This window comes from Brassica napus, chromosome A6, assembly GCF_020379485.1.
Source record: "Brassica napus cultivar Da-Ae chromosome A6, Da-Ae, whole genome shotgun sequence".
Classification (NCBI taxonomy): domain Eukaryota; kingdom Viridiplantae; phylum Streptophyta; class Magnoliopsida; order Brassicales; family Brassicaceae; genus Brassica; species Brassica napus.
The window spans coordinates 15,751,460-15,763,033 of record NC_063439.1 but is presented as its reverse complement, the minus strand read 5'-3'; the positions used below and the strand labels follow the sequence as shown (position 1 = coordinate 15,763,033).

The following is an 11,574-nucleotide window of genomic DNA, read 5'->3' as shown; positions in this document are numbered from 1 at the left end:
TTGTAATAGGTAAAGCTAATATAATTTTTCATTATTTTAAGTAAGGCTAAATTATATCTCTTATTCAAAAAAAATTTTTTTTATAAAAAGAGTCAATAAAACAATTTTCCAAAATGAGTTAAATACTTTTAACATTTTTTTAAACTATAAACCGAAACAATATATTACAATCTAACTACATTTTATATAATATTTTCTATGTTTAAAAAACATGATTATATATTATGTGTCGACTGCTGTACAATTTATTAGTTTTATCATCCTTTTGGTTGAAATTATATGATATTCCCCAAATTATATCGCAAAAACTAAATTTAATAATTGGATTATTGAGATATTCTTATAAAATTATTTTCATTTTAACGGTGCAAGTCTTTTAATATGTTTATTTATTTTACTTTTACTATTTTTCAAATAATTTTTAATTGCCTCTCTTGTTCATATTATGCAAATATTTATTTTCATATTAGTATTTGATTTGTATTTGAGCACTTTCGAGTTCATGACATAAATTTTGCATTAATTTGATATATTTTAATTTAAAATATAAATATATATTTAATTTTTTAACAAATGTGTTGAAAAACATTATAACAATATCTTAATTATCAAAAATTATATCTAAATATTTTCACTAATTTTGTAATTAGTAATGAAATTAATTTATTATACATTTATATATATATATATATATATATATATATCTTTTATAAAATGAAAAAAAATTATATCAAATTTTACTATTTTATAGTTATGTATATCATTTTAAAATAAAAAATTGTATTTAACTAAATATGATAAAATTATTTTAAACTGATAAATTAATATATTTTATTTTCACAAACATTAAACATTTATGCTATAAATATAATATGTTGGTAGAACGGGTTAACATTAGTAAATTAGATAATTCATATATAAAATTAACTTATATTAAACTTTATATAGATATATATATATATAGTTATTATCTTAAATGAATAAACATAAAAAGAATATTGATAGAGGAAATCCAGCGCTTTGAATGACAGATCATGATCATAATAATTGAATAAAAATAATTTTAAAAAATATATAATAAAAATATCAAATATATGTGATGATTTGAAATATCAATTAACTTACAGCATGAAAACTATCAAATTGGTATATTTAAAATAATTATATTTAAACATTCAAATATATAAGTAACTTAAAAAATATATTCTAATTATGTAAAATATATATAAACATGAAAATTAATACCCGCACGGTTGTGCGGATCCAAATCTAGTTTTCATTACATTGGTAAATGTAAACTTTAAAAACAAATTATGCTATCCAGAATTCTATTGGTAGAAAGTTTTGGGATATAGTTTATTATAAATTAATGTATCAATATTCAATATTTAATATTAAAACTTACATTTTTTGAAACAGAAAGAGTATCTATTTTTTTCTTAATATGTGTATTTAATTATCTGTCACTTCGCAAAAGCCTGACTTAGATCTGAAAAATCTACATATCCAAAAACTTTCAAAGGTCTTCAAAAGAGAGAAAAAAATCAAAAATAAATTTTATGTTTAAATAATAAATAAAATAGTCACATTATGTTGAATATATAACTTTTTAGAATCTAACATATAAAACAGAAAAACACATAACCAAAATTTATAGATCTACCTTTAAAAGATTGGAAGATAAGAACCATGTAATTAAAAACCTACAAAAACAAGATAAATTAGTGAGAAGTACATGACACAAAAATGACAAATTGATAACAAGTTCAAAAATATTAAAGAGAAGTTGAAAAATTTTAAAGGGAAAAAATGTGTAAATTTTCTATATATAGGAGACAAAAAAATCAATTTGGTTAAATTTTTTTTTTTTTTGATAAAAAGTTTTCAATTAAAAGCATAAGAGAGAAAATTATACAAGCAAAGCTTAGAGCATGTTTATTGGTGCCTCTTAAGAGGGGTTGTTAGCATAAATGAGAATTAAAATAAAAGAAAAAAATGTGATTAAAGCAGGAGACGCCCCTTAATTAGGAGCACGAAGGGACGGGTCTTAGCTGCCACGTGTCGCATTACTACTGGGAGGAAAGGAGCGGTGTCGTCTCGACGGTGAATTTTTTTTCTCTCTGTCCTTGGGTTTCTCTTCTCTCCTGCGAAAGGTGATTCAGTGGCGGGCTCTATCGGTTGGTCTCGCTCTAATCGTCGTTACATCTCTTCTTACTCTTATCCTCCATCGTCTTCTCCACTATTGTCTCCTCTCGGTTTCAAGCTTCTCTTTGGTCAAACAACAGGTAAGCTCGTATCTCTTCTCTAGATCTATAGTAATACGATGTGCGAATCAACGATTTGATGTTCCTGATGCAAAATTTTCAATCCAGAATTGAAATTTCAAAAAAAAAATTTGGTTTCTTGATTGAAAATCAGAATGATGAATCTCTGTTGTGTTGTTGTTATAAGGTCTGGTGAGCAAGCGTGTACTGCTTATGTGATGTTCAAGGATTCTTATTCTCAAGAAACTGCAGTTTTCAATTTGCGAGCCATTTCTCGGTGAATAGAATTCAGTGTACTCGGAATCGGACGAGGAGTGGAGCGAGTAGGGCGACGTTTCATTCTGCGTTCACTGGCACTAACAATTCAGCTTCTCTCTCTTCTAAGGGTACCTCCACGGTTTGGCTTCAATCCTGCTTCCTTTCTTTCTGTCTTTTTTCAATTTGGTTAGTTAATGTTGTGTGTGATGTCTGTGTTGAGTAGAGGGAGATATGGAGCTGGGTGAAATCAAAGACAGTTGGCCATGGAAGATACAGAAGGAGCGAAGTGAGAGCGGAGATGTTTGGTCAACTGAGTAGTGGACTCGAGGCTGCTTGGACCAAACTCAAAGGAGAAGGTTCGTGTTTCTCTTGTAAATATCTAAAGCCATTAGCTTTTGGTAGTTTTGGCTCAGACCCTGTGTTTAAAATGGCGCTCGCCTTTGGCGCCATGGCGCAAGGCGCAGTCAAGCGATGGCTCTGTCGCCACCACGTACCACCTAGGCGAGGGTGGGTTCCATAAGGCGTGCGCCATGGGTGCCTTGTCGAAAAGGCGAGCAAGTCGAAGGCGAGCGACATGGCGAGATTATACGTAAACCGTATCTAAACCATGTAAGCCTTAATTAATAATTAAACCCTAGACTTAAAAAAAACTTGACCGCCGGGGAAACTTAAACGCCTAAAAAACAATGAGAACCCTAGCTTTATAAAAGAGAAGTTACGTAAAACATAAACATAGATCTCAAGGTTTTTTGCTTAAGGTTAGAACTCTCTAGTCTCTACTCTTTCCAATCTCGTTTATGCTTATTCTTCTTATAGATTCTAGTGTTCCTTTGTCACAGATTAGAACGTACTGCGGTTGCTTTGGTCGGAGTTAACACACACGGTTAGTCTTTTACTCTCTACATTTTTTTTTGTTCTCTTTTTTGTCTTCATTCTGTCTCATTTTTGGTCAGTGATCACAGTCTAGTTATGGATAATAACTTATGATCAGTATGGTTATTTTTACTTTGATCACAGTTTTAATGTTTGATGAGGCTGGGGGTAGTGCTACATGTCGTGAAGTTGATCCATGAAGAAAATATGGGATGATGTTGAATAACAATTCCAACTCTTGGAAGTGTATATTCTGTAAGAACAATTTCAACGCTGGAATTTCACGTCTCAAGCAACACTTGAGAGGGGATCATAGGAATGCCAAAGCTTGTACTTTATGTCCACCACATGTGAGAGAGGCGTTAATCAAACACAAGCAGATGAAGGAGGCCGAGATAGCTGCTCGTAACTTGGCTCTCCAAGAAGAAGAAGAAGGTCTTGACGAGTATGATGAAGAGTGCGGGAAAGAAAGTCAGCCGCGACGGTCTGTCCATGCTAAGAAGAGGAGACTTAGAGGTCCACTGGACATGTATGTGATTGTTCCTCCTCCTGATGTTTTGCAAGGAAGGAAAGATCAAAAGAGTACTCTTGGAACTGCTTGTGATAAAGAGGCAAGGGAAAATGTATGTGGAGATATAACTAGGTGGTTTTTGGATGCTGGTCTTGCGTTCAATGTAGTCAACTATCCTAGTTTTGACAAGATGATTCAATCAATTGGGCTATATGGACCAGGATTGAAACCACCAAGTATGTATGAAGTGAAGAACACTGTTGTCCAAATTGAAGATAACAAGAAGGAGTGGGCTAGTAAAGGATGTTCACTTATGTCTGATGGTTGGAGAGATTCAGTGGCTAAGAAAGACATTGTCAACTTCCTAGTTAATTCCCCTAAAGGTTCTGTTTTCATCAAGTCAAAAGATGTTTCCGAAGTGGTACGTATGATCTGAACCAATATTTAATTTCAAAGTTTATATTTCTTTGTTTTAACACTTTATTTTTTTTAGGTGAAAGATTCAACGTTGTTGTTTAAGTTGCTAAATGATATGGTTGAGGAAATTGGAGAAGCTAATGTAGTTCAAGTCATCACAGACAATGCAAAGAACTACATAAAAGCTGGTATCTATGATCTGAACCAATATTTATTTCCAATCTTTGTTTTAACATTTGATATATATTTTTTGTAACACTAATATAAAATACTTAAATTCAGGAAAATTGCTTCAAACAAAAAGACCTCATCTCTACTGGACTCCATGTGCTGCACATTGCATTGATCTAATGTTGGAAGACATTGGAGAAATCCCAGCATTGAAGAATGCAATGAAAAAATGCATGTTCATGAATGGATATATCTACAGCCATGTCCTTCTTGTGAACATGATGAGGAAATTCACAAAGCAAAGAAATCTGCACAGGCTGGCTATAACAAGGTTTGCTACTTCTTGCATAACCATGACTCAGTTTCTCAAACAGCAGAAGCCTTTAAGGGATATGATAAATTCTGCTGAATGGAGTGAGTCTAAATGGCCCAAAGAAGCTGGAGCAAGAAAAGGTAGACAGTATCTTATGCAAGCGAGTTTTTGGAAGAATATTCGACGTGCTCTGAAGATTATGACTCCTCTTGTCAAAGTACTTAGGATGGTTGATGGAGAGAAAAAAACCAGATATGGGATACATTTATGCAGCCATGGACAGGGCAAAAGAGACAATCGAAAGGGATTTCAACTGGAATAAAGAGAAGTACGAAGAAGCCTTTGAGATCATTGACAAAAGGTGGCAGTGTCAGCTTCACCATCCTTTGCATGATGCTGGGTATTTCCTAAACCCTTCAATCCATTACAAATATCACGATGATGTACGTTGCGCCGAAGTGGAAGGGAGCTTGTATAATTGCATTACTAGGTTGGTTTTTTAAATTGTGTTTTTGTTTTGTATTAATAGGTTGGTACACCATTTTCAGATGATAGTTTTGTTTGTGTTTCATTAATAAGTTGGTTCCAAATACAGAGACTCAAGACAAGATAATGACAAAGTTGGATTCTTTCAAGGACGCTTCTGGTATTTTCGGCCACGACATGGCCATTAGGAAAAGAAATATCAAAGCACCAGGTAACACAAATTTGAATCTTTTAAATAATTGATCTATATAAATACTAACAATTTTTTTTTTTTTAATAGCTGAATGGTGGTCTTGTTATGGATCTTCTGCTCCAAATTTGAGAAGCTTTGCTGTTAAGATCCTTAGTCTGACTTGTAGTGCTACTGGTTGTGAAATAAATTGGAGTGTTTTCCAACTTGTAAGTCTTTTTAATCACCTTTATTGTATATTTGTAGGTGATTTTTTTAACTTATAAATTTTAAACTTGATTTGTAACAGCTTCATACAAAGAAGAGAAATCGCCTAGCACAACATCGGCTGACACTACAAGAAAACAGCGGTATTCTGATGGATATTCCGACGGAAAATGAAATCCTCGGAAAATCCCGAGGAATTTCCGAGGATATTCCGAGGAAACACAAAATTTGGTTTCCTCGGAATATACCGACAGAATTCCGAGGAAATATCATTTCGTCGGAATATTCTTATGGAATACCGAGGAAAATTCTATTCCTCGGAAAAAACCGATGAATTCCGAGAAAATATTATAGACGTTAGAGAGCCGTTGGAGAGCCGTTGGGGGATTTTAAAAATTCTAAGGAAATTCCGACGAACTAGCTGTTGGCATCAGAATTCCATCGGAATTTCCTCGGTCAGTCGGCAGGATTTCAACTATAAATACAAGCACCCCTCTTCCTCTTCATTCACTCCATATCTTCATCCTCCCTCTCACTCTCTTTACACACGAATTTGATTCATAAAAAACATGTCTTCTTCAAATTATTTTCGTTCTTGGATCGATCGACCTCATTTGGATCCGAACACGAGATTGCTTACGGAAGAATACCAACGAGGTATAACCGAATTCATGAGGTTAGTTCACCGACAACCGGAAGCAAAAACACGTATGTTAAGATGTCCTTGCTCTAATTGTAAAAATAAAAAGGTTATTAAAGAGTGGGATGTTTGGACTCATCTATATTTGAGTGGGTTTACACGAAGTTACAAAATTTAGTATCATCATGGGGAAACTGATTATGAACATGGTAGTACTAGCGAACCTCAGCCAGCGGTTAGATTAGAAGAACCAATTAGAACGGATGTAGATTATGGTGTAGGTACTGAGCAGATGGTAAATGATCATTTTAGAGGGGAAGATTTACCCAATGCAGAAGCTAGGAGATTTTATGATATGTTGGATGCTGGAAAGCAACCATTGTACGAAGGTTGCAGAGATGGTCATTCAGCTTTATCATCTGCTACAAGATTGATGGGCATTAAAACGGATTATAATTTGGCTGAAAACTGTGTGGATGCGATTGCTGATTATGTAAAAAGTATTCTACCCGAAGATAATGTAGCTCCTGGTTCATACTACGAGGTTCAGAAACTCGTAGCTGGTCTTGGTTTATCGTATCAGGTAATAGATGTATGCAGAGACAACTGCATGATTTATTGGAGGGCGGATGAACAGCGGGTTTCATGCAAATTTTGTGGGAAGCCTCGTTATAAAGATACGAGTGGAAGAGTTCCAGTGCCATATAAAAGGATGTGGTATTTGTCTTTGACGGAAAGGTTGCAGAGGTTGTATCTGTCTGAACGCACAGCGCAACCAATGAGATGGCATGCGGAGCACTCAACAAATGGTGAGATCAGACATCCTTCAGATGCAAAAGCGTGGAAGCATTTCCAATCAAAGTATCCCGACTTTGCGTATGAGAGAAGAAATGTCTACCTTGGATTATGTACTGATGGTTTCAGCCCGTTTGGCAAGAGTGGAAGACAGTATTCTCTATGGCCAGTCATTCTTACACCATACAACCTACCCCCAAACTTGTGCTTGCGACGAGAGTTTTTGTTTCTCTCGATTCTCGTTCCCGGACCAGAGCATCCTAAGAGATCACTTGATGTGTTTCTTCAGCCACTAATATATGAGTTGCAACAACTATGGGTCAAGGTGCTGAAACATACGATGTTTCGTATAAAGAAAACTTTCAAATGCGGGCAGTACTAATGTGGACAATAAGTGATTTTCCAGCATATGGTATGTTATCTGGATGGACAACGCATGGAAGACTATCATGTCCATATTGTCAAGATAACACTGATGTTTTCCAACTAAAACACGGAAGGAAAACATGTTGTTTGACTGTCACAGGAGATTCCTACCACCAGATCATCCATATCGTAGAAGTAAGAATTTGTTTACGAAGAACAAGAGGGTGTTTGACAGTCCACCTCTGGAAATTTGTGGGAAAGATTTGAAGACACAACTTAGAGATTTTGGTGCAGAAAGGACGCCAGACGTCGGTGGACATAAGCGTTTTCCGGTAGATGGTGTTGGAGACCTACATAACTGGCACAAAAAAAGTATTTTCTGGAATCTGCCATACTCGGAGGATCATCTACTAAGGCATAATTTAGATGTTATGCATATTGAGAAGAACTTTTTTGACAATCTCATGAACACGATCCTTAATGTTCAAGGTAAAACAAAGGATAATTTGAAGTCAAGACTGGATTTAGTCGATATATGTGCTCGTTCAGAACTTCATGTTGATGAGAATGGTAGGGCTCCTTTTCCCATATACCGACTTGATGCAGCGGGAAAGGATGCGTTCTTTTATTGGATTTCAAAAGATGTGGAATTTCCAGACGGTTATGCATCTAATTTGCGTAACTGTATCGACAGAAAGGAAGGAAAGTTTACTGGCTTGAAAAGCCACGATTGCCATGTAATGATGCAGCGCCTCCTTCCGTTTGCCTTCAAGGAACTATTACCACGAAATGTTCATGAAGCAATTGCAGGGATAAGTGGTTTCTTCCGCGATTTATGCACGAGATCAGTGACTCTTGAAAGTATTGAAAATTTGAAGACTAACATAGTCGTGATTCAGTGCAACCTTGAGAAGATATTTTCTCCCTCATTTTTTGATGTTATGGAGCATCTTGTTATTCAGGGATAAGTGGTTTCTTCCGCGATTTATGCACGAGATCAGTGACTCTTTAAAGTATTGAAAATTTGAAGACTAACATAGCCGTGATTCAGTGCAACCTTGAGAAGATATTTTCTCCCTCATTTTTTGATGTTATGGAGCATCTTGTTATTCACCTGGTAAGAGAATTGGAACTTGGTGGTCCTGTGCAGTATAGATGGATGTATCTGTATGAGCAGTATATGTTCCATTTGAAGAAGATGGTGAAAAATTTAAGTAGGGTGGAAGGTTCTATAGTCGCACAAATGATCAATGAAGAAACTTCAAACTTTGCCGAGTACTACTTTCCAGCAGAAGTTCAGACCAAAAACAGAAGACCTGCTCGGCATGATGATAGAGGCGAACGGGCAACATATCATGTTACGGTTCCAGACATTTTACAGACGTTGGACGACTTAGCGGAAAACCAAAGGACCGTCGACTTACTGAGCAGGAGCGCAGTCATTTGGGTGCGTAAAAGGAAAGGGCATCTACAAGCATAACTTGGGTGCTCAATCTATTGCCACTCTGGGGGATCGCATGGTAAGTTCAACCGCTTTTTCTTCAATTATTTAAGTTTCATAATTTTATTTTTTGTGCATTTCTTCAAATTTCTAATGTTTGTTTAATTTATGTTTTTTTCAAGGCGGAAGAAAATGAGGGCGAGCCGGTTGATGATCTCGCCCTAATGAAAAGGGCGTATACCAACAAGAAGACCGGTCAGATTGATGATGGTCTTGTGAGGGACGTGGTCAGCCTGGTCCAAACTCAGGTGTATGACGAAGTGTCTCAGCTTCAGACCGATGATGACGATTCGGCGGTTCGAGCAACTTGTCCCGGGTTCGAATCAACGAAATCGTTGAATCGGTAAGTTCTTTTTTTTTTTAAAGTTCAATTCATTTATTTCTTGATTTTTATTTTATCATCTTTTTATATTATTTAAATTTGGCTATTTAATATTTCAGTTGGTTCCAAAGAAGAAGGGACGTTTGGTCGGTTTGGGTCGTCGCTCCCGGTCGGCTGCTCCTTCTTCTGCACCACCGCCCTATGTTGATCTAGAAGTACTTACGGCTCAGCTGAAGGACAAGGATGATCGCATATCTGCGTTGGAGACCCAGATGGCAGCTCAACAAGCGGGCTTTGAGACACAAAAGAAGCTGAACGAGGAAATGATGGAGATGATGAAGAGGATGTACCCGAACGAGGTGTTCCCGAACATTCAAGACCCGTAGTTTTTTTTTTTTTTCAAAAACTCGGAACGTTTTATTTTTATTTTTACAACTTTGAATATTATCTAATATGTTTTCAATTTTAATTTTATATTTTCGAATTTAAATTTCAAAAATTTTAATTTAAAAAAAAATTAATTTTTTTTTAAAAATTAATTTTTTCGAATTCCGAGGAAATGCACCCTCGGAAATTTCCGACGACTACGTTCCTCGGAAATTCCCGATGAAAATTCCGAGGAACGTCTCGTCGGAACTTCCGAGGATTGGACCATCAGAAAATCCATTGAAATATTCCGAGGAAGTCCTCCCTCGGTATATTCTGAGGACTTTTCCGACGAACTGGTTGTCCTCGGAGTTTCCTCAGAAATTTGTTTCCTCGGAATTGCGTCGGAAATTTCCGAGGGATTTCCGAGGAATAATGAATTTCCGAGGAGTTTTTTCCGAGGGATTGTTTCATCGGTATGTCGTCGGAATACTGTTATTCCGACGACATACCGACGATTTTTTCCCTTAGTATGCTGCTGTTTTCTTGTAGTGTGAACAACATGGTTTTTGTGAAGTACAACAGAGCTCTAAAACGCAGAAGCTTGAGAAGTTTGTATGCCACCAGAGATCCTATTCTTTTGGATGAAATTGATGACAGGAATGAGTGGTTGATTGGTTGATGAAGAAGATGAGTTGGAAGAAGATTTAGATGAAGATGACCTTGGGTATGAGGATGTTGAGTACGATGATGAAGATGATAATAATGGTGTTTCTGAAGATGAATTTTAGGTATTGGTTTTGAGTTATTTATTATGATATTATCTTTTGGTTTCTACATTTGAGACTTTGTTTTTGGATTATCTTTTTGAATAATTTTGTTTTCGTTTAACTTATCTTCAAATAATAAAGCTTGCATCTTATTTAAATATAGTGTATCAATCATTGCATAAGTGTTTTCTACGTTTCTTCTACAATACAAAACAAAACAAGACGTAACTAAAATGACGTAACTAAAATGTTCTTCAAGGCGAGCGCCATATTGCGCCATGGCGCGAGGCGCAAGGCTCGGTACGTCTCGCCTTGGTGCGCCATGCGCCATTTTAAGCACAGCTCGGACCCATATAACAGAAACTTAAAAAATCTTAGACGACGAATGTATAATAACTATAAATAAATGATAGCTAAACTCTTAGAATAAGGAATGTATTAGAGAGATTTTAGATTTCTTTATTTTTTAATGAAATTGATCAATTTAGTATAGTCCAAGGCAGTGTGATATTGGCACTATTAGATGCAGAGAGGATGAGTACGGTTTAAAGTTAGTTATGTTTAATTAAACATGCAGATGTCATGACGAAGGAAAATATTGCTGAGCCAATAAGCAGTTTGTTTAAAATGTACTTGTTTCATAGTCTTGTAGTCTTGTATCAGGAGATAGAGGTCAGGTGTTATAGTCTTGTGTCTGTATGTATTCGCGAGACACACTCATCCTCTCTATCTTTCATCTCAAGTTTTATCTCCATCCTCTCTATCTTTCATCTCACGTTCTTTCCCTTCTGTTTCCATATCTGAAACAATTTATATTTTATAAACAAGAATCTAAAACAAATCTTGGATGGCTTCCTCTTCTCATCACAATTTTTGATCAATATTTTGATCAAACTTTCGATCAAACATTTGAGAATTTGTTCAATCATTTTTATTGTTAAGAACTTTTATTAAGAAACTACCAATAAACCATTATTATTAAGTGTCTCTTAACAAAGTCTCTGATCTTAATTTTAATAGTTAAAAATTCACTAAGGCCCACTTAAAAACCTGTCAAAAAAGATAGATTAGTGAGAAATACATGAGACAAAAATGAAAAAATCATATAAAGTTTGGTATTTTCA

General features: G+C 35.4%; 2 long non-coding RNA genes across 2 annotated transcripts; both read left to right on the top strand.

The window, feature by feature from the left end:
- The first annotated feature begins 2,136 nt into the window (after window positions 1–2,136).
- Window positions 2,137–2,928, top strand: LOC125575776. Its single transcript, XR_007314367.1, has 3 exons — window positions 2,137–2,285; window positions 2,452–2,661; window positions 2,746–2,928. It is a non-coding gene; the product is annotated as an uncharacterized LOC125575776 (long non-coding RNA).
- Window positions 2,929–4,166: 1,238 nt separating this feature from the next.
- LOC125575775 lies at window positions 4,167–5,801 on the top strand. Its single transcript, XR_007314366.1, has 3 exons — window positions 4,167–4,327; window positions 4,400–5,504; window positions 5,574–5,801. It is a non-coding gene; the product is annotated as an uncharacterized LOC125575775 (long non-coding RNA).
- Window positions 5,802–11,574: the final 5,773 nt, after the last annotated feature.